This window comes from Dermacentor albipictus, unplaced genomic scaffold (assembly GCF_038994185.2).
Source record: "Dermacentor albipictus isolate Rhodes 1998 colony unplaced genomic scaffold, USDA_Dalb.pri_finalv2 scaffold_74, whole genome shotgun sequence".
Lineage (NCBI taxonomy): Eukaryota > Metazoa > Arthropoda > Arachnida > Ixodida > Ixodidae > Dermacentor > Dermacentor albipictus.
Genome location: NW_027225628.1, coordinates 290,099 through 312,106, shown reverse-complemented (window position 1 = coordinate 312,106; position 22,008 = coordinate 290,099). Strand labels below are relative to the sequence as shown.

The following is a 22,008-nucleotide window of genomic DNA, read 5'->3' as shown; positions in this document are numbered from 1 at the left end:
AGTTGCCAAATCCTGGCTTTGGAGAAGCCGTCGCAGCTCTGGAGTTCCTCCTCAGGTACGTCGCACCTCACAGCGACGCTGACAGCAATGCGGCCTTCCAGGCTATTGAGAAACGTGTGGTGATTTCTAGCGAGCGAAAGAAACGGCAAGCCACCATTCCAGACTTTTTTAAGTCCTAAGCGCACTCAGTGGAAATAAATTGTCTATAGTGGAAGCTGCAATTTTCATTCATTTTCGGAGCTTTGCTCACTGTTGTGTTTTCCCGGCTGTTACGTTTCTTTCCCCCGGTCTGGTGAAAAACGTATGAACGGGGTTCCACTGTATACTTTACGTAGGTATTTCTGTACACCCACTTGAGCTTTCATCAAGCGTGAAGTCCTCCGGTTTAAGCAAAAGCATGTCATACATGTCACAAGCACCGTTTATTGGCCCTTCTAATGGTATTTCGATGAACCCAGTCGGCGAGAGAAGACCGCTGGAATGTGTTGCATGGGTGAGAGCGAGCAGGGCACCTGAAAAAGTAAAGCCAACAATTCATTTTCACTCATGCAACAGGTTAACACATAGGCGAAAGCGGTTTTGCCTATGTTCACACAGGTAAGAAAAGTTCAGCATTTAGATCATAGGAGATAATGAACAAATCTTATTGAAAAATATGTGGTTTCATGCAATGCCTAGGTTTCAAGGGAACAAGGATTACTGTGGGAGAATAAGTTGTCATAATTAGCAGGCTACTCAAACAAGTGTTCTAAAACAAGATGGACACACTGTTTGATTAACAATAATTACTAGTATCGAAGCAACTGAGTACAAGCATGAAATGTACCTTTAAAAACTACGACAGGTTGAGATAATAAATTACTCAGGAACTAAACCCTTATTAAAGGGAAAATCAGACATCTACCCGTTCGTAGCAATTGCTACAAAGGAAACCCCATACGGGTTCCTCAAAAGAAAAGCCTCAGAGTTGAAAAAAAATTTGTCCTTGCCCGGGACTCGAACCGGGGACCACTGCCTTTCCGGAGCAGCCGGTCTACAATCTGAGCTAACCAGGCGGCTAGCAATTTTTCTTCAACTCCGAGGCTTTTCTTTCGGGGAACCCGTATGGGTGTCCTTTGTAGCAATTGCTACGAACGGGTGGATGTCTGAATTTCCCTTTATTAATTACTTCTTTCTAGCTTGCAGGTTTCCGCAGAACTACTACGTCAAACTAAACCCTTCTGCCAGCAAAGTAAATACCATAGTGTAGCGCCTTTGGCATTGCGCTGCTCAGGCAGAGGGCATGGGATCAAATCCCGGCCACAATGGCTGCATTTCGATGGCAGGGAAATGCAAAAACCACTATGTAAGGTACATTGGGTACACATTAAAAAAGACTAGAAATCCCATCAACTTGAAGTTTGTGATATGATGATGTGAGCCCAGGCCTCAAACATACAGGGATGGCACAATGAACACGGAGAGGCTTTAAAGACATGGGGACGGGACTAGGGTAACGTACACGATAAAACACACAGTTCACTTCATGAGTGTCTGTCGCTTAGGTAGTCAAGCACAGCGTCAATGTAGGAAGGCAACTTATCGCGTGTCGGTATCAAACACACAAGGCACGAAGAGACGCAACGATGAATCTGCAGCAGCAGGGAGGCGCAGGGGCTGGAGGCCGGGGCGGATGCCCGGCACACGACCAGCCACTCGCGTGAAAGCTGGGTCAGGACGTCTGCCCACCAGTGTAGTCCGTCCGAAAGGGTTGGCAGTACCTGAACACGCCGGCATCGGATGCTTGCCCAGCAGTGGAGCAGGCCGGTTGAAGCCCAAGGACAGCCCGGCCTGTTCTGACAGCACACCCAGGAACACCGACCTTGGGTAGACGAACTGCTCGGCTCGTTCGGCACAGAAGGCCAGCCCAGGCAGCTCAGGCAGTTCACGTGGCTGCCGCTTCGGCCCAGACACCGGCCCTTCTCTTCCTCTTCGTCCGTCGCCGCCCCACAGCAGTCACGCACATTCGGCCACGCCATTCAAATAGTCCAAACTCCTATGAGTTTTCCCCGCAAGTTTAAGAAGTCGAGGAGGGCAGCACTACGGAGTATCAAGAGTCGCACAGTTCATGCTACAACTTTCATGTCACATTGATCCGGGTCTGTAGCTATTCTGCTTAAATAGTCTGCACCAACGTTGTCACAGCCACGAAAATACTCTACATGAAAGTCGTAATTCATAAGCAGTAAACTCCAACGGAGTACACGACTGTTCAAGTGCTTCGCAGAATTGAGGTATCGCAGCGGTTAGTGGACGGCCTGCAGGATCAACAGTTTACCGTAAAGGTATACATGAAATTTCTGCACCGCCAAACTATGGCAAGGCACTCCCTCTCAACTGTGGAGTAGGCAGCTTCACGTGGCAGAAGCTTCCGGCTAGCGTAGGACACAGGATGCAAACGCCTGTCGTGTTCTTGCAAAAGAACTGCTCTGAGACTTCTCGAAGAGGCGTTCGTGCGCAGCACAAAGCGTTTGCTCAAGTCTGGAGCCTTTAGTACAGGCTGCTGTGACAACAGCTCCTTTAGTCGCATAAATGCCTCTTCGTGCGGTGTCTGCCAATTCAGCCAGTTCGGAAAGCCCTTCTTCGTAAGGTCAGTGAGTGGATGGGCAAGCTCAGCATAGTTCGGAACAAAGTCCCGGTAATATCCTGCGAGCCCTAAGAAGGCCCTGAGCTCCTTCTTCGTTTCAGGTCGTTCAACAGTGTTGATCTTATTGGCGGTGTCTTTCATGGGCTGTAAAATGCCTTGTCCTAACACATGGCCCAAGAAGCATGTTGGTGGGGAGCCAATTTCACTTTTCTTGGGTTTTATGGTTAGTTTGGCTGTGCGCACTCTGTGAAACAAGCAATTTAAGGTCTTTAAATGCTTGTCCCATGTTTCTGTGGCCATAAGGACGTCATCGAAGTAATAGTAAACACGAGATACATCTCCGACAACCTGCCTCGCTTCATCTATGGGTTGAAGACAGCAGGTGCTGTCTTAATGCCAAAACGCATGTACTTAAATTGGTGCAGTCCAGAGTCGCATCAAAACGCGGCTTTGGACTTCGGGGCGGCCATGGGTACTTACCAGTATTCTTTTGTGAAGTCAAATTTAGAAAAATAATGACTTCCAGTGGGCTTCGCGAACATCATCCCTGCTCTAGGAATGGGCTCATAGTTGGGAACTGCAGTTCGATTACCGGATTTCCATGACTGTAAGTCCACTTGAATGTAAGTAGACCGCCCCCCATATCGCGCGACAGGAAAAAAAAAGAGCATACCCGAGGGCGCATTCCATAACGAAAATTTTTTCCTAGCTGGCATGGTCACTGGACTAATATTCACTTGTGCCATCATCCTCACTAGTGCTGCCATCGTCATCGCTGCTATGGTCCTATAATGCGTCGTCATCCAACGAAATTCCACATTTGGCAAACGACCGCACTACGACATCTTGTGGCACAGCAGTCCACGCCAAATGCACCAAGCACACGCAGCCGACAGGGAGGCTCTTTTGACGGGTCCCGTTGGCGTAAGTTCGTGGTCTTCTGCCGCCACCCACTCGTACTCACGGCGGAGAAGGTTCTTAAAAGGCGAAGATCCGGGCTTGTTTCATGACCATGTCGCACTTCACTGGCAGGGACCGATCATGCACTTGAACGACGTACCCCGCAAGCTTAGCTTCCAGCTCCGGAAAGCGTCCCGATTTCGGTCCGTGGAAAATTCTTCGCTTGCCGTCACAGGTGAAAATTTTGCTTTGCTACAGTCGCCACTCTCGCACCACCCGTTCAGAAACATTGAACTCGCGGCCTGCTGCGCAGTGATTCGTTTCTTCGGCATAAAGGATGGCAGCCCTCTTGAACGCTGCTGTGAATGAGGGCCGAATGTTTAGTGGGCCTGGAGCACTCATGGCAACTGAGGAAGCATGGAAGCAGCACGTAGCCGACAGTCGAGCGCATCAAACTAAGAGCTACAGGGAAACAAAAACATGTGGGCGACATCTGCTCTTCCATGAACTATTGATACCTCCTGCAAGCGCCGCCGCTGTGGGCGTGCTGCCGCAAATGGAACAGCGGCACTTCCATCGACTATCAACACCCCCATGAGTGTTGTGTGTGCTGTAAAACTCTTTAAAATGTTGAAAAAACCCTTCCGAAAAGCAAACAAATGCGCAGAATAGTGAAAACTACGGGTAGGGCCATACAGCAAACATAAAATTGTAACTACTTGTAGCTCCCCTGATATCTCGTTATTCTCGCCTTTTTGGCAGTGCCATATTTTCCTTTCGATTGTAAGTCGACCCCCCCCCCCCCCACTTCAGATTTTCAAATTAAAATAAAAACAGGTCGACTCACAATCGTGTAAATACTGTAAGTTGTTGAAAGTCTACGTAGAGGTGCGCTGTGCCATCTTTCTTTTTGACTACTGCAACGGGTGCCTGATATGATGACTGATTTTTCTATGATGCCCAACTTCAGCATGTCCTGGACTTCTTGTTCCAAGGCATTTTTGACAGCAAATGGCATGGGGTATCGCCGGACTTGTATGGGCACAGTAGTAGTCAGTTTCAAATGACATTGCAGGATATCAGTCTTTCCAGGTAGATCGGAGAATACATCGTCATAGGTTGTAAGGGTAGCTTCAACGTGGAGTTGCTGATCCATAGTCAGTTGGTTTGAAATGGCGACGTCTTTTGACATCTGCGTTCGGACGAGTGATGGGTAAGGCAGCGTTGTCTTTTCAGCCTCTAGATCTGTCGCATCATTTGTACCCCTCGTTGCCGCGGTTACCTCAAGCAATTTGCTGTTGGGTCGTTCTTCATATTTTTTTCAACATATTTATGTCAAATACCATTGTCTTGCTCCCAAGGTCAACAACATAGTCCAATGAACTTTTCGTTTCTACAACGTTGAAAGGTCTCTTCCACATGAGTACAGTAAACTCCCAGTTGTACGAACGTCGGTTTATCAAATATTTCAGAATAACAAACTTTTTAAAAATCCCCGGTAGTTTTCTTATAGATTCTATGCAAAAATGTTTCACTTAAACGAATTTCGGAACAGTCAATATTTCAGTTTAACGAACTCGATCAGAGGACGAAGGCTTATTTTTACAATCAGTTCAATGAAGTTTTGCGCCCTGCACTGCAGGCGCAACCGATGCCCACGGTCATCAAACCGCTGCTCCAGCAGCAATGTAACGTCGCTGGTGCTACAGCGCCCCTGGGGCAAAGCGGCGATCTGTCACACGACCAACCACATGGTGTTTTTTTCCGACCGGCTAGTCGTGGCATGGTTGTCGTTTCTTTATTTCCAGTCTCATCGGTTCCACGTGTGCCCATAAACAACCAACGTGGTTTTTTTCATCGGCTCTGTTCAGCCATCCAGTTTTAAGTAACAACGGCAATTCGCGTGCCCACTTTCGAGATGAGTGCGACGAAACCGAAGCGGTTGTCTCTCTCGGACAAGCTGGAAATCCTTGAGCGCCTGGACAACGGTCAAAGGCAAGTGGACATTGCAAAGCACTATGGAATTGCACTGTCAACGTTGTCAACGATTGTGAAACAAAAATTGAAGCTTGAAGGAGAAAGATCGATCAATCCCACCAGGAACCGACTCTGCACGGGGTACTTCACAGAAGTGGACGATGCCGTTGCAGTATGGCTTCGCGACCTACGATCTCAAAGCATTCCAGTGTCCGGCTCGATGATACAGGGCAAAGCGAAGGAATTTGCCTTTCTTCTGGACGTTCGTGGCTTCGAAGCAAGCAGTGGATGGCTTACACGATTCTGGGATAGGCATGGGATCGCGTGGAAAACGATTTGCGGCGAAAGCAAGGATGCCGACCAAGAGGCAGCGAGAACCTGGAGGGATGAAAAACTTCGCGATACTATCATTATCGGATATTCACTTGACGACGTTTACAATGTGGATGAGACTGGTATGTTTAATCGGACTCTTCCAAACAAGACAATGGCTTTCAAGGACGACAGTTGCAAAGGCGGGAAGCAGTCAAAGGTTAGAATTACGGTGCTCTTGTGTTGCAATGCCAATGGCACCCACAAGCTCAAGCAGCTAGTGATAGGGAAGTACGCGAAACCACAATGTGTTAAAGGTCTCCCTTCACTGCCATGTACCTATAAAAGCAACCAAAAGGCATAGATGACCAGGAATGTATTCAGCGAATGGCTCCTGACCCTGAACGAATAAATGAAGAAGGCAAAGAGAAACATTCTTCTGATAGTGGACAATTGCTCAGCCCACCCTGTTGATGTCCATTTCAGCAATGTGCGTGTCGAATACCTCCCGCCTAACTGCACAGCTGTGCTTCAACCGCTCGACCTGGGCATCATTCAAAACATGACGGTGGAGTACCGACGGCGGCTGGTTAAGTAGATTTTGATTAATCTGAGGGTTGGCAGCAATGCCCCCATCAACGTCAGGCAGGCAGCCGAGATGGTGACAGGCTCCTGGTGGTCAGTAACTCTGGCTACCATTAGAATCTGCTGGCAGAAATCTGGCCTTTCCCCTGAGCAATGAATGCAAGCCTAAGGAACAGCGCAACGAGATGATAGACTCCGTGATGTGAACAGAGATCTGTCATCAGCTGGAGGTCGATAGCAATGCTTCGTTTGAAGACTATGCACAGTGCGACAGTGCACTGATTACCTGTGCTGGACAGACGGATCTGGAGATTGTTTCCAGTGTTCGTCCTGAAGAAGGAGAGTGCGTTGAAGAAGAGGGAGCCAGTTTCAAGCCTTATAACTCTAGCTAAGGTTGTAGGGTGCATTGGAAAGTTGAGAGACTGTCTCTCAATAGCAAGCTGTGCCAGAAGAAGTGTACAAAAACATTGACTCTTTGGACAGTTTTGTTACTTCCTGTGCTCTAAAAGTACAAGTGCAGAAGAACACAGATTATTTTTCTAAGTGAGAAAGGCAGCATTATAACTGTTATGAACCTTGTACTTGTTGATATGTAGAAATTCCATTTCACACATTTGTAACACTATGGATGCCATGTCTTTTGCTCCATGAATTGCACTTCAAACTTTTGACTCTGTATGCCATGTCTTATGTTGGTCTAGTGAATATTCAGTTTAGTGAACTTTCAGTTAATGAACTATTTCCTTCGGTCCCTTGAAGTTCACTCAAGTGACAGTTCACTGTATCAACTTATTCCTTTCACCAGGCAGCAGAACAAGTACTTTGTCTCCAGGAGTGAGCTCTCACATCTTGGCTTTCCTGTCATAATACGTCTTTTGTTGCTGCTTCTCTTCCGTGAGTTCTTGCGTGGCGATGGCACACGTACACTCTAGCCGTTGACCCAGTTCCACAATGTATTCACAAGATTTTGTGTCGTTATCCAAACGGGGATTTGTCCACAATTCCTTTAGCACAGCCATCGGACCACGGACATAGTGACTATACAGTAGTTCAAATGGCGAGTAACCGATGCTGCTCTGTGGCACTTCTCAGTATGCGAAGAGTAGCGGGCCGAGGTAGTGGTCCCAATATCTAGGCCGCTCTTGGCACATCCAACCTGGCGCACATTTTAATGTGCCGTTAAATCATTCCACTTATCCATTTGCCATGGGGTGGTACGGTGTGGTAGGCAATTGCTTAAATGACAGAAGATGACTGAACTCCTTCATCACAGCTGACATGAATTAGGATCTGCGGTCGCTGACAATCTCCCGCAGTAAGTCCACTCGGGAAAACATTTCGACGAGTCCTTCCACAAAAGTTCTCGACTCGGTAGATGGCAGGGCGATAGCGTCAGGGCATCTGGTGGCAAAGTCAACCATAGTAAGGATGTAACGGTTGCCTTTATCTGAAGTTGGAGATTAAGGACCAATAATGGCGATGCCTACGCGAGCAAAGGGAGTGTCAATTACAGCCATCGTGACCAGTGGTGTGTGTCTGACTAAATGTGTGGCAACGTTCGTTGACAGACGTCCGACGATTTAACAAACCGTTTCGTCTTCAACGGGACCCATGGCCAGTAAAATTCAGTAACGATTCGATCCACCGTTCTTGTCACACCCTGGTGACCGGCGAGGATCTCTTCATGAGCCAACTACATCACCATCCGCCTGAGATCTTTTGGCACCACTAGCTGATCGAGAATTTTTCCCACCTGACAGTGTGTGCTTCCTGCATAAAATGTCATCCTGTAAGCAATATTCACTTGCGCGGCCATCTGCGCTCATCATCTTACCGACCTTTTCGAAGCGTCTCCTCAGAGACCCATCGTCCTTCTGCAAAGCTTTTAATTCCCTCTCGTGCATTTGAACATCCTGGCAGGCTCACAAAAATTGCAATAGGATGATGTGGGCCCACGCCTCAAACATGCACGGATGGCACAAGGAACAAAGAGATGCTTTAGTAATGACACGGGGATGGGACTAGGGTAACGTACACGATAACACACACGGTTCATTTCATGAGTGTCTGTCGCTTAGGTAGTCAAGCACAGCGTCAATGTAGGAAGGCATCTGATTGCAGGTCAGTTAAAAAATAAAATTAAATTATGGGGTTTTACGTGCCAAAACCATTTTCTGATTATGAGGCACGCCGTAGTGGAGGACTCCGGAAATTTTGACCACCAGGAGTTCTTTAATGTGCACCTAAATATAAGTACACGGGTGTTTTCGCATTTCGCCCCCATCGAAATGCGGCCGCCGTGGCCGGGATTCGATCCCGCGACCTCGTGCTCAGCAGCCTAACACCATAGCCACTGAGCAACCACGGCGAGTAATTGCGGGTCGGTATTACACACTCACGGCACCAAGAGACGCAACGATGAATCTGGAGCAGCATGTGGCGCAAGGGCTGGAGGCCGGGGTGGATGCCCGGCACATGACGAGCCACTCGCGTGACAGCTGGGTCGGGATGTCTACTCACCACAGGGTAGTCTGTTGAGAAGGCTTGGCTACACTGGAACACGCAGGCGTCGGATGCTTGCCCAGCAGTGGAGCAGGCCAGTTGAAGCCCAAGGACAGCCCGGCCTGTTCTGCCAGCACACCCAGGAACACCAGCCTTGGGTAGACGAAATGCTCGGCTCGTTCAGCACCGAAGGCCTGCCGAGGCAGCTCAGGCAGTTCGCGTGGCTGCCGCCGCAGCCCAGACACCGGCCCTTCCCTTCCTTTTCGTCCTTCGCCGCCCCACAGCAGTCATGCGCATTCGGCTGCGCCATTCAAATAGTCCAAACTCCTATCACAAAGTTATAGCAACCGGGAGAAATTTCAAGATAAGCAAACTCACAAAAGTAGAAGGCCCTGGCCATGCAAAGACCATATAAAGCCTTTCAAGGTAGGTGGGAGCAGCTGCTAAATTTCTTGCAAAAGCTAAATATAGCAGAAGCAGTTTTGGTAGATCACTTTTGCAAGGTATTGTACTATTTGGCACCCGACATGGTGGGCATCTACGAGCAACAGCGATTCTTGCACAAATCGTAGCAAACACTGTTGCACATAGGCATTGACGCGTCCAAAGCCTAGTCACACACTATATCGCGAAACTACTCGTACAACAAAAAAGAAATCAACCGGCAGTACTGCCCAAGGGCCGAGATGTTGTAGCCATGCTTTCTGCTTGATTATGTGCCACTGTTTCTTCCACCGTTTTTGACTGGCTTATCCCGTACTGATAACGCGGGTGGAGATCACTATGACCGCTGACGAAGTGTGATTAGAAACGGCATCAGAAAAGGCATGGTAAGAAAACTGCAGCCCTGAACTTGTTAATAAAGAAAATACCTATAGCATAAAAAACATTATTTATTTATTTACTTTCGGGGCCCTGAGGCACTACAGAAAGGAGTGGGGGAAACATAAACAATTTGTGCAACTAACATTAAATTTAAGCAAAGGCATGTTGAATGGCGTTGTTGAACTTGGCAGTGTCCGTGATGGCAACGATGGCAGTGGGAAGATGGTTCCATTCCGTGCTTGTTTGGGGAATGAAAGAAGCACTCTAAAGATTAGTCTTACCTGAAGGCACGCCTACTTTAAGGCAATGATCTGACCGAGATGAAATGTAAAACGGCTGCGTGAGAAGCTGCTATTTTAATGGAGGGTTGAAGTGGAAAATTTTCTGAAATAGCGATAAGCGAGCACATTTTCTACGAGATGAAAGATCGGGTAAGTTTAGGGTATTTTTCATTGATGTAACGCTGGAATGACGCGAGTAATTTGATAAAATAAATCTAGCTGCACGGTCTTGGATTGATTCGAGAACTAAGGTTAGAGTGGTTTGCGTGGGATCCCATATGGCGCATGCGTATTCGAGCTTTGAGCACACCAATGTTCAGTAAATAATTACTTTAAGGGATGAAGGCGCAGATGCAAAATTACGACGCAGGTATCCAAGCATGCGGTTAGCATTATTACAGACGTACTCAATGTGGGTGTGCCATGAGAGGTTATTTGTGATATGAAGGCCAAGATACTTGCATGAGTCAACAGGCCTTAGCTGATTACTGTTAAGAAAGTATAGGCGCGTGTCACTGCATTTTGAATGGCGGGAAATTCGCGTAGCTTTACATTTCGTTACGTTATGTTGCATTGGCCATTTACTGCACCAGAGTGACACATTATTCAGATTGTTTTGCTGTTTGCATGCATCATCTGGATTAGTAATATTATGGAAAGTACGCAGTCGTCAGCGAAGAGCTTAATAGAGGAAGAAGTAATGCAGTCAGGGAGGTCGTTAATATAGACGAGGAAAAGCAATGGAACCAGCACCAATCCTTGCGGCACTCCCGACGTAACAGCAGAGGAAGAAGAGTAATGATTAGCTGTTACACACTGTGTTCTGTTAGTCAGGAAGTCTCTAATTCAAGATAAGACGTTAGGATCAATATTAAGTTTGCTGAGCTTAAGTATCAACAAATTATGTGGGACCGTATCAAATGCCTGGGCAAAATCCAGGAAAATGCAGTCAGCATCAAAACCTAGGCCAGCATTAAAGAACAGGTCATTGGTAAATGATAATAGCCGAGTTTCACATGAAAAGTGCTTCTAAATCAGTGCTGACAAGGGTTAAAAAATGAATCTGTTTCTAGGAAATTAACTACCGTAAAAACCGGACTATAGGTCGGACCGGAATATAGGTCGATCCCCCAACTAACGAATTCTCAAAATGAAAAAAAAAAAAATTCAATGGCAAAAGTACCGAAAGACATGACACCCTTACCGTGAAACAAATGCGACTCAGGGGGTTGCACAATGGTGACAGTATTTATTTAAATGCTGCTCGCATGTGCACCTGGCCAAATTTATAGCGGTATCGCGCGACCATCGACCCGCGTGCTTGTCATCACCTTATTAACGGCTCTGAGCAGCGAAACAAACGAGATATGCGCATGTGTACACATGCCCTTACTTTCGCTATTTCGCCGCTCCGTGCCGTGATGACAAGGTGCTGACAAACACGCGGGTCTATGGTCGCGCGATACTGTTAAAAATTGGCAGGGTGTACAGTACAGAGAAGGGCACGAAGTGCGCAAGCACTACTCCGAATCAGAGCAACGCCTTTGATCAGAGTCGGATGACGAGTGCTTCTCGCTGCCCAGTCCATAGGCGCGTGCGATCTCTACCGCTTTCAAACGGATGCATTCGGCAGTCACAGGCAGCGATCTTACACGCAGCTCTCGGACGGACTCCGCAACCTTGCCTTCCAGTTCTGCAGTCCGCTGCGATCCGGCACGAAATGACGTTTTCTTTTGGTTGCTGCAAGTTGTAATACGTTGCTTTTGCCTCCGGCACTACCGAATGCATTTTCGGATACTTCAAGTTAGCGCTGTGCCGCCAGGTTGCTGCGGGCTTCCGCGTACTCAATCGCCTTTTTCTTGAAGGCGACGGTGAATTGACGTCGGCTTCCGCTCATTTTGAAACAAAACGAAAATGCAGCCTTTAATTAATATAACTTTGCGACAATGGAAACGCAAAATGCCGGTGCCACAACGTCGCCATAGACGCCGCGCTGCTGCTGATGGCAATGGCGGCTGTTTACTTATAGTGCCTAGAATATACTGGCTAGTGTGCCGTGCATCCGCTCTTTTCAATGGAGGAGCGTGGCGCCGCCTGCAATGAATGCCCGCGGTGGCCGACAGAGGTCGCTGCCACACGGGTGGGTGCAGACTGCGCGTGTCGTCTGCTTCGCATATCAGTTTCGCAGCTGTTGCGTCGGTACCTATGTTGGCGTTTTCAGTGTTATTACAGCGTTGCATGTTTGTTCTTGGTGTTGTCAAAGGGTGAGTGCGTCGCTGCTGTGTTCGTGTGCCTGTCATTATAAGAACTATGCGGGAGCTGGAGGAGCTGCTTTGTGCCGTTGTGTCGAAGCGGTTACCGCTCGAACAAAGGGCGTGTATCCTCGTTCACTCCACCACTGGTACGAAGCGGCAGCAGAATGGGCAAGAATGATCAGGAGACCGGACAGAAGGCCGGTACCAACTGCTGTGGTTTGTGAAAAACATTTCGAAAACAGCTTAGTTCGACGCGCGTTCTCTATCACCGTGAACGGCGTTGTCCACGAGATTCCCCGCGATAAACCACGCCTGAAACCCTACGCTATACCCACGATATTTCCTGAGTATCCTAAGCATGCACCTTACTTTTCGTGAGTACCAGGGGAAAAAAAAACAAGAAAAAAGGAGCAGTAGTGCTTTGATCTACTATACTGTTATGTTGCACGAAAGATCACTGCCCAAAATTCTTGACCACAGTGTGTAGGCTTCCTTTGCGTAAGCTGAAGCTAGTGCCGACGCTGCTTCACTATTGCAATACGCATTTTGACAATGGAGGCCTTGTCTATCTAAGTCAGACCTTGTCAACCGCTGTGAAGGCCGTGGAAGATGCTTTTACTGTGTTCTTTAGCAAAAACAAGTTAGATGTAGCGAGTCTAGCTGATTGTTCAGGTCAGCTGCAGACACTGGCCTTTCCCCAACTAGGTTGCCCAGAGCATGAAAAACCAGCTTCGACAACACTTGTGAAGTTCTGTTTTCTTGAGGTTTCGTTTTTTTTAAAGGCATCAACAAAGAGAGGGAAGTGCAAAGGCAACGACAGAAACTCTTTAAACTGCGTCACTGCCACTAGATCTATCTTCTTCATGTATGTGTGCATTATCTCATCTAGGCCTGTCTTATATGCCCGCGTTTGACTGTTGTTACGCGAGAATAAAATATTTGTTACGCTCAAATTAAAGATCTGTTTCCCATTTTCGTTCACTTATATCAGACATAAAAAGAAATCTGCACGTGTGTACCAGGTATTAAAAAATGTATAGTACACAGAACAACACCGCGTGCAGTCCATTTTCCAGGCAAATTTTTTTACTTATTATCCTATCCTCGTGGCCCAATGGGCATTATTAGGAGATGGGTACATGGTTTACAAACAATTAAAAACATTCAAACCTATGAGGACAACAATAAGATAATAGGCAGAAATAGAAGCAAATAAAATAAAAAGAAAGTACAGCGAAATTCAAGTCATTTCAAAAGATGATCTGTTACAGCGGTTTTCAATGGTTATGCATTAATATAACATCAATAGAACAGTAACGTAACATTAGAATTCCTTTACTTTATTAGAATGAAAAATGTAACCTAAAACTTACCCTTAAAAAAATTACGCTGCCATCATGGCTAGAGTAAAAAACAAGTGTCCTTAGCTATCACCGAAGAGACACGAAGGCGAACGCCTTGTGAAGCCTACTCTAATTCACTCTAATCCTCCTTAATTAATACACCTTAATCCCTCTAATTCAGCCTTATCCCCCTTAATCCAATCACTATAATGAATAATTAAATTTGCTAATCATTTAGCATCTCCTATACACGGCTGGACATGCTTTGGTTCGTTTCTGGCCTTCCTTGGATCGTGTGATATGTTCTGTACCTCGCAACACGGCCTTGGAACATGCAGATCAAGGCATTTGCCTTAGAAATTACGTTTTCTCTTCGCCAGCATAGAAACACATCAGGTTCCCGCTCGAAGCCCAGCTGAGCTAGCACACGCTTTTCACGCAAGCGACAAGCGCCAGAGAAGCCTGTTGTAATCAAAACAAACCTTGATTTATAAATCAGCTGCCCGCATTTGAACTGTGCTGCTGCTACAGCTTAATAAAAACAAAAAGCGTAGCAGCCCGCTTGCCGATGCTGTGGAAACACGGCGGGCTATACGAAGACCGGATGGTGCCGCAGCACCCACCTGCACTGCAGCGCCCCAAGTGGCAGCCACCGGCATTCATTGCATTTGGTGCCACCCGAGAGGCCGCGGACGGCACACTAGCCAGTATATTCTAGGCACTATAGTTTACTTCATCCACCCATTGTTGCAAGACTTCCGTAGTTTTTCCGCCAATGTCCGGTATATAAGTCGAGGGTCGACTTTTCGCGATGGTTTTTTGAAAAAAAGTTCGACCTATATTCCGGTTTTTACGGTAGGTGTGAATATATGATATGTACCAGAATTTTGCAAGAAATACTGGTTAACGAGATAGGGCGATAGTTCTTAAGTGAATGTGTAGTACCTGACTTGTGAACAGGAACCACCTTCCCATCTTTCCAATCGTCTGGCAGAATTGAGCACCGTAAAAACTGTTAAAAAATTCTAGAGAGAATAAAAGAATACATGGCAGAACATTTTAGAATTTTCTATGTGATTTCATCGGCTCTTGCAGACGAAGATATTTTTAAGCCGCTAATTAGATTTGTTACACCGCCCCAATCTATTACACTGGGATCCAAAGGTGGGAAATTCCAAACCGCAATCAAAGGGTTATAAACAGGTGACACTTTATGAAAAACTGATGTGAAAGCATTATTCAGCACAATGCAGCATTCATCGGCAGGAACAGCGATGTCGGAATGTTCTAAATGTATTTGCCTGTTAGTTTTGCCACCAACAACGCTCCAAAATTTACGAGGGTTACTGCACAAGTGCGAAGGAAGCGCAAAAGTAAAGAAAACTTGTTTTGCCTCAGCAATCGCCCGAATATAAGCAGCATTAGCGGCTTGATAATCTGACCAATGTATTGCAAGGTTCGAATGTTTCGCACGTCGAAATAAGCGCTTCTTTTTGTTGCGTAGGCGGCATAATGTTGTATTGAACGACGGGGAACGTTGGTCAGATTTACCAATTATTTTGGGTACATAACGATTAATAAGGTACAGTAATTTGATTTTATACCAGTTTTCAATGACCGAGCGCTGATAAAACTCACCAATAAATTCATCAACAAAGCTTTCCATTTCTACTGTCATAGCCTGAGCATCGGCTCCAGAAAAATCACGGATACTCTTTATACTTTTTTTTTTTATACAAACACGACCTTGGACATCACAATGGAACACTAAGTGATCCCTTATTCCTGGCTGATAACTAACTGCAGAAACAAGGTCAGGTGAGGAAGTGAGGATCGAATCTAGGGTGTTAGAGCAATTAGGAGTAATGCGTGTTGGTTGGTAGACGAGCTGACTAAGGCTGAAATCCGAACATAGGTTTATGAATTCAGTACACTCAGACGAATTGTGCTCTAAAGAAACAAGTTGGGATTGCCATTTTATGTTTGGGAAGTTGAAATCGCCCAGAAGGAAGAAAGGTGAATTCGGATATCTTACAAATAATTTGTTGAGGATATAGTGAAGATCGGACCAAAAAGAGGATGAGGCAATAGGCAACCAATAGCATGCGTAAAAAATGAAGTCACGAGAGGAAAAATTTACGCGTACACAAATCAGTTCCAAAGAAGACGCAACACTAATAACTGAAGAGTTGAGTGCATCAGCAATGCCAATTAGAACGCCTCCGCCCGAGCGTACCGATAAATGTTGTATGCTTTTCCACAATCGAATATTTCATTGTTATTTACTTTTGCTGACAACCACGTCTCAGTGAGAATGATAATATCTGCCCGGTAATAATCAATGATAGAAGAAAGCTAAGCACGCTTGTTGAAGATACTACGTCGTGTGTTTGTAAAAAGTACTGATAGATTGCTGCAAGGGGGTCAAGCTGAAGATAGCTACTGAGGCAGTGTTGGTGGGTTTGGGGCTACAGTTCCTTGGGGCGCACGCGGCTCTCGAACTGTCTCAAGTTCGCACAACGTATCAGTAGCTGCACAATAGATGTAAGTCTTTTTATTCATTAAAAGCTTATTCGAGCGTAAAGAAAAATATTGGCCTGCAGCCTTGCCAGACTCAATTAACTTTTTCTGCGATTGCCGTGTTTCTCGGCAGATGTCTTCACTCATAGAAACACATTCATTTTTTCAGTTTTTTTTTCTCTGCGATAAAATGGATTCTCGTGTTTTATATGAAGGAAACCTGACGAGGCTTGGAAGCCACAAGCTGTCCCAGTCGGTGGGCTCTAGAAATATTATGGCCAGAAATGTTTAACTGAAGATGGCGTGAAACAAGGTCGCAAATGCGAGCTTCCGACTCCTCACAGGTCTCAGACGGCTCGTCAGGGATTCCATAAAAGACCAGGTCGTCCCTCCGTGACTGATCTTCACGATTACCTAACCTTGATTTGAGCTCGGCGCTCTCACATTTAACAGCCGAAGAAACCATGCTACTAATATCTCCCGAGGGCTGCGCACCCTCTCAAGAGATTCAACAATTGTCTCGAGAGTTTGCAGTCTGGTTGGTAGGCCTGAAACCTTTTGAGCAAGTGTTTCTTCGTATGTCTCCGAATGCGTGCGTTACCTCTGCATGACGAGATTCAAATTTTGATGAAAGCGCGGCTACGGCAGCAAGCACTTTTTCATCAGGCCCAGGGTTTAACTCAACGTCACCACACATCAGTAACTGTTTAAACACAAAAACGCACTGTTGTAACGTGGCATAAAGAACACTTGGGCACGGGAGGAGCAGCAAGCATGCATTGCTAGAACGCTTAGCATAAAGGGATGCCGCTTCACCAACCTGCACAAGGATACTGAAAGGAGCAATTAGCGGCCAACGCATGTCTGCCGCTCTCTCACGCCCACTGAAGGCAGCGTGGTGATGCCAGTCGCTTGAGTAGGCCGGTAATGGTGCTGTCGTTGTCGACGCCGCTGGTTCGCCCGAAGAAAAACTGTAGATGGTGCCCGGGTTTCATCGGTACCGAAGGCACCGCTCATCCACCATCGGCGCCGAGAACTTCAGGTCCAGCGGCAACCGCGCAGTTGCCAAAGCGCCGGGGGTCGAAGGAAGCCATGTGCCGAGCAGAAGACACTGCACAAGGAAATTAAACGGAGAAATTGGCAGCCATCGCATTTATGGCGCAGCACGCCGGTCTGTACAGAGCACAGCGAGCCGACAACTCGCTGCGCACGTGTGAGCATGCATGTTGCGGAGGTCACTGGTGCCTTCTTGAGCTCATTGCCCTTTTTAAGGGGTCAGAGGAATGCTCCGCCAAGATTGTCAATGAGATCGCAGCCGGACGTGAGCAGTAGGTAGAATGAAGTGGAATTTGCTACAAACTTACGATCTTGCCACTTTTTGGCAATATCGCAGTTGCGCACAAAGTATGGAAACTTTTGTGTGATGACGTCTTCCCTACGTTTTCGCAGTCAAGATTTCGAGACATCGGGAGCACAGTGCCAAAGCACTTCGGCATAAGAAGTTAAATACGCATTGAGTTAACACTGCGACAGGAAAAAAATTTGACTTGACTGATATCTCGAGATATCAGAGTTTGAGTTAACATGTGTTTAATGTATAATACCGAGTCCCCACTACAGCATGCCTCGTAATCATATTGTAACTTTAGCATGTAAAACTCAAGGATTGAAATTTGTTTAATACATACACTATATTCATAAGACAAAATGTTTCTAGAAAATAAAACGACAGCAGCTAAATTTAAAATAATTTCATAACAAGAAATTGTGAGATGTTTTGAGCAACAATCCACTAAGGTCAAGATTACTCCCGCTAGTTTTAAATGGCCTATTCTGCCTTACCTTCTTTACTTTTAACCAAAACTATAGGGGCAGTGTACATCCATGGTGTTGAATGAAGCTAAAACAATTGACGCCATTCCTTGAAGAAGAGCATGGTATCGTATCAAGCAACAGCACAAGTGTGCCTTGTGATCATTAGCCTATGCAAGTGGGTTTCAGACTTCTTGATGACGCAGACCCATGCACAGGTTCACTAGTAACTGTGGGTCTCCTTTCATCAGTTTATGGCTGCAAAATCATGCAGATTAAAACATTAACCCAAGTTTGAACATGTTAATGCATTGTTTCATAAGAATGAAATTGTGGTCACTGACCAAGTCAAGGCGAAAAAAACTCAGATTCCGGAGCAGAGACAGATTCCTGGGTTACATACACCATGGCAGGTAAGCGCGTGGGCCTTCTTTTTTCCTTCAGAAGGAGCTGACGCGTATTTGGAACATCCAGAAGGGACAATGCATGGCAACCGCAGCGCCAAGCTATTGGCTGCCGGCTGCGTGGACGCGCCGTGGCGTCATGCCTAACAACGTACTCTCATCACCAGCGGTTTTGCGTAGCTTGTTGTGGGTCGTGGCCAACGCCGTGGCCAACGTTTTGTCGTGGCTGGCACGCAGACGCGGCTACGTGAATCTGGCGTAACAGTGTGCTGGCGCGGTCGCGAGCCGAGGGTGACGCGACTTTCCGTCCCATCCATCGAAGCGCCCTCTCCGCCCTGCCGATTGATAGGAATCGGGATCTACGTCGGTGCGACAGTTTACGCTGCGAGGATCGCTGGGCGAAACACATGCCGACAAGATCGGAACCTGTGAGATGGGGTCGTATTCCACCACTACTACTAATGATACGCAGCGCGATGCCCTCAAGAGGAAACAAAACGCCCTTGCGATTACTGTGCCGCTCACGTCCTGTTAATGCAATTCGGCATACATGGACACAGCGTGAAAGCACTGAATAGTGTTTTAACGTATGTGCACTGGCACAAAACGTTATAAACAGTCCCAAAAGAGCCTATATTGTGTTGGATGTTAAAGTTCACGCTAGATATCAATAAATGTTGCAGGTATGTGCCAATTTCTTCACCTAATTGCAGAGAACTATCTCAGGCCGTTATTGCATTGTTATGGCTTCCTCCATGTCCCAATATGCTGAATTTCAAGTACATTGAAGTTGTTGCAGATGCGAAATGCCACTTTTACGATGTATTTAGTTCACCTGTTAAATATAGTTTAAAAAGTTATGTTCAAAAAGAAATTCCCATCTTTTTGCAACTGAGATAAAAAAATGTTAGAGGTGGAAAGCTGCTATAATGGCATTGTGCAAGCTAATACTTTAATTTAAGAGCACTGCTTTAAGTGAATTTCTAAAGCACAGCAATTTTGCTTGCCTTTTTCTGTTTTATAAACTACAATGTACATCTTTGCAAGGCAGCCTGACCCTCTTTATATTCGAAATATTGGACACAGACTGGGAACACTGCTTTCCAAAACACTTGCTGAAACTTCAATATCAGAACACCCTAGTACACTACGCAGATCCATTAAGAAGTGACAAGACAGTTTGACAATTTTAATCATTGAAAGACTTAGCGAAACCTTTTTTGGGTTGTTTTTTCTTGCTTTCAGACGCTGCGCATTGCCTTTTAAGGCATGTTTTCAGTGTTTCTTTTTTTATGGGGAGGGCGTGTTAACATCTTTTACACCATGTCAATTATGTGGTGCCATAATGTGTTCTTGGATGGAGTCTTGCCCTTTCATTCAGTACAATATAATGTCGTTTTTTTTGTGTCATAGGCCGTTTTACATTTGAGTATGAGTGTAGCATTTTGCTAAGTTTTGCCTCTGTCACACAAGCTTGCAAGTTTGCTACCCACTGCTGGTGGCGTGTGACACATGTGACTTTTGTTCAATAAAAGGAAGTCTGTCACTTATCCTGTGCAAGGGTTGTCTTTTTGAATTACAATTTGTTGCCTATATTAGTTCTTTTGTTGCATCTCAGATTAGGAATGGCTATCATAGTTGACATCATTTAACCATATTGCACACAATGTGGATATGTACTTGCAATATATGGCCACCATAAATATAAATAGAAGTTAATAATTCAAGAATAGTGCCTTTGCATGGTGGGACAGCCATGAATTGTAGCTACAAGGTACCAGCGCTGCAAGTACCACTGTTTGTGCAGAATGTAGTTCAACTCTACTACTTTCAAACATCATTGTTTTTGTCTGCATTTGTATAGCTCCAATTCCTGTGAACAACACACATCTGGTGGAAGAGTGGCTTGCACCTGCAGTTGGGCCCAATGAATAGCCAAATTTCTGCCCGTTTTCACGTTATTAGCATATTAGTAGAGGCGGTCGTTCTTATAGTAGCCTGTTTGCCCAGTGTAGAAGCCACTGCGGGTGTCAGGATGTTGTACACATCTTCGGCTTTGCAGGGGACACAGCATCTGCCACATAGTTTGTCACAGGCCATGTGTTTGGGGCAAGTTAAATTTACTCACTTGCAAAGGGAGACCCAAGCTTGTCGGATAAGAATTAAACTGCCTGTACACTCAGTGGCCTTCTTCATTTTGTGTGACATATATGGTTACAGCTACCCTTGCTTTATGCAATTCTTGTCCGGCAGCAGTCCTGCTTTTGAAACACTCGGGATAGCTTTCAGCAAGCTGGACAGGAATAGCACTGAAAAACCAGCAGATGTTAATTGTCGCACTTGTCATGCGAAGCTTCATACAGTATGATGAGGACGGAAATTAATGAGGGTGTTCCTCAAGGCCTTGTAGCACATGTCATGAGTTTGGAGCAACGTGATGTATAGCACTTTTCTGATCGCATACTATAGGTTCAGCAGGTGTGGCCATGGTTTAAGTGCAGTGCAAGGTCAACAAAACAGATATCTATGAGCAGCACCCTGGTAAAGGAGACACTGGGAAAACTAATGGGAAGCCTGTTGAACATGTAATTGACCAAGTTGCTGGCTTCATCAAGCAAAGTGTGATAAAGAGAAGGAAGTGATGAACACATCAGAATGTTTTTGCATATAGACACTGCTAAGGTTCTCAGGCACGCCAACAAGTCTTAGTGCGCAGGCTATGCATGGCTAACTACATATGCCTTCTGTTTGGACAAAGAACTGCTCAGTGTAACTGGATGAAGATGGAGTGGACAGAAATAAACGGCAGCTCCATTAATCTGGTTTCACTGGCATCAACACTGATTTGTAAGTCCGCATCGCCATACTCCGCAATGCCTTCTTGGGTGACATCAACAAGGACCAGCTTGAGGCAAAGGGTAATAGACATCTTTACAAAAATGCATGCATGCATGGAGAGCACTTTGTGTCCAAAAAGTAGGCACTTCCACAGGGGCACTGGAAAAGGAACATATTATTGACAGTGGGCCAAGACAAGCTTCTCTGCTACTATACACCCAGCATTGTTGCCATGTAACGACATCTGAAACAATCCCTCTCAAAGAGGAAATCATCTTTGTGTATCCATAAAGAGAGCAGCAGGCAAAGCCCCTCCAGCAATGATGCCAGCTTCAAAAAGCCCACTTGATCATCCTGATTGCTTCTTTCTTAGACTTTGCTGGGTGCAAGCATTCTACTGTCCAAAAGTTATCATTGAGAGCACTGTTCGTTTGGTTGCAATACAGTTCTGACGTGATTGCAACAAATTTCCCTTCCTAGTTGGTCTGGAGGCTCACGGTGCTCATGTAGCAACACCATGAGATAAGCAAGATGACTGGATGCCTCTAAGCCCTTGTTTGTTTATCACACTGTTTTGTTAGTAACAACCATGAGATCTGAGACCAACAAGCTCACGTTTGGCACTCTAATGGTACGTTCACACTGAGGAATCCGGCGTCTACAGCGAATGGAATTCTCCTGCTGCCGAAAATCGCGTAGTTCACACTGCTTGCGGACCGCGCCGCCGGAAAGACATACAGCGCCATCTGCCCCATAAAATGCTAATCTCCAATCAAGCGCGGGATGTCCCGGATGTTCGCGCGGCTCGAAATTGCGCAGCAGTTGTCT

The 22,008-nt window shown here is 46.1% G+C and overlaps 1 long non-coding RNA gene across 1 annotated transcript in view; it reads right to left on the bottom strand.

Moving 5' to 3' along the window:
* Positions 1-411: 411 nt before the first annotated feature.
* Positions 412-22,008, bottom strand: part of LOC139053115 (uncharacterized) — a 45,479-nt gene continuing 23,882 nt past the window's right edge. The window contains exons 4-6 of the long non-coding RNA XR_011510224.1: positions 16,947-17,237; positions 8,921-9,203; positions 412-512 (exon numbers count right to left, since the gene is read on the bottom strand). This is a non-coding gene — a long non-coding RNA (uncharacterized lncRNA). The remainder of the gene's footprint in view (positions 513-8,920; positions 9,204-16,946; positions 17,238-22,008) is intronic.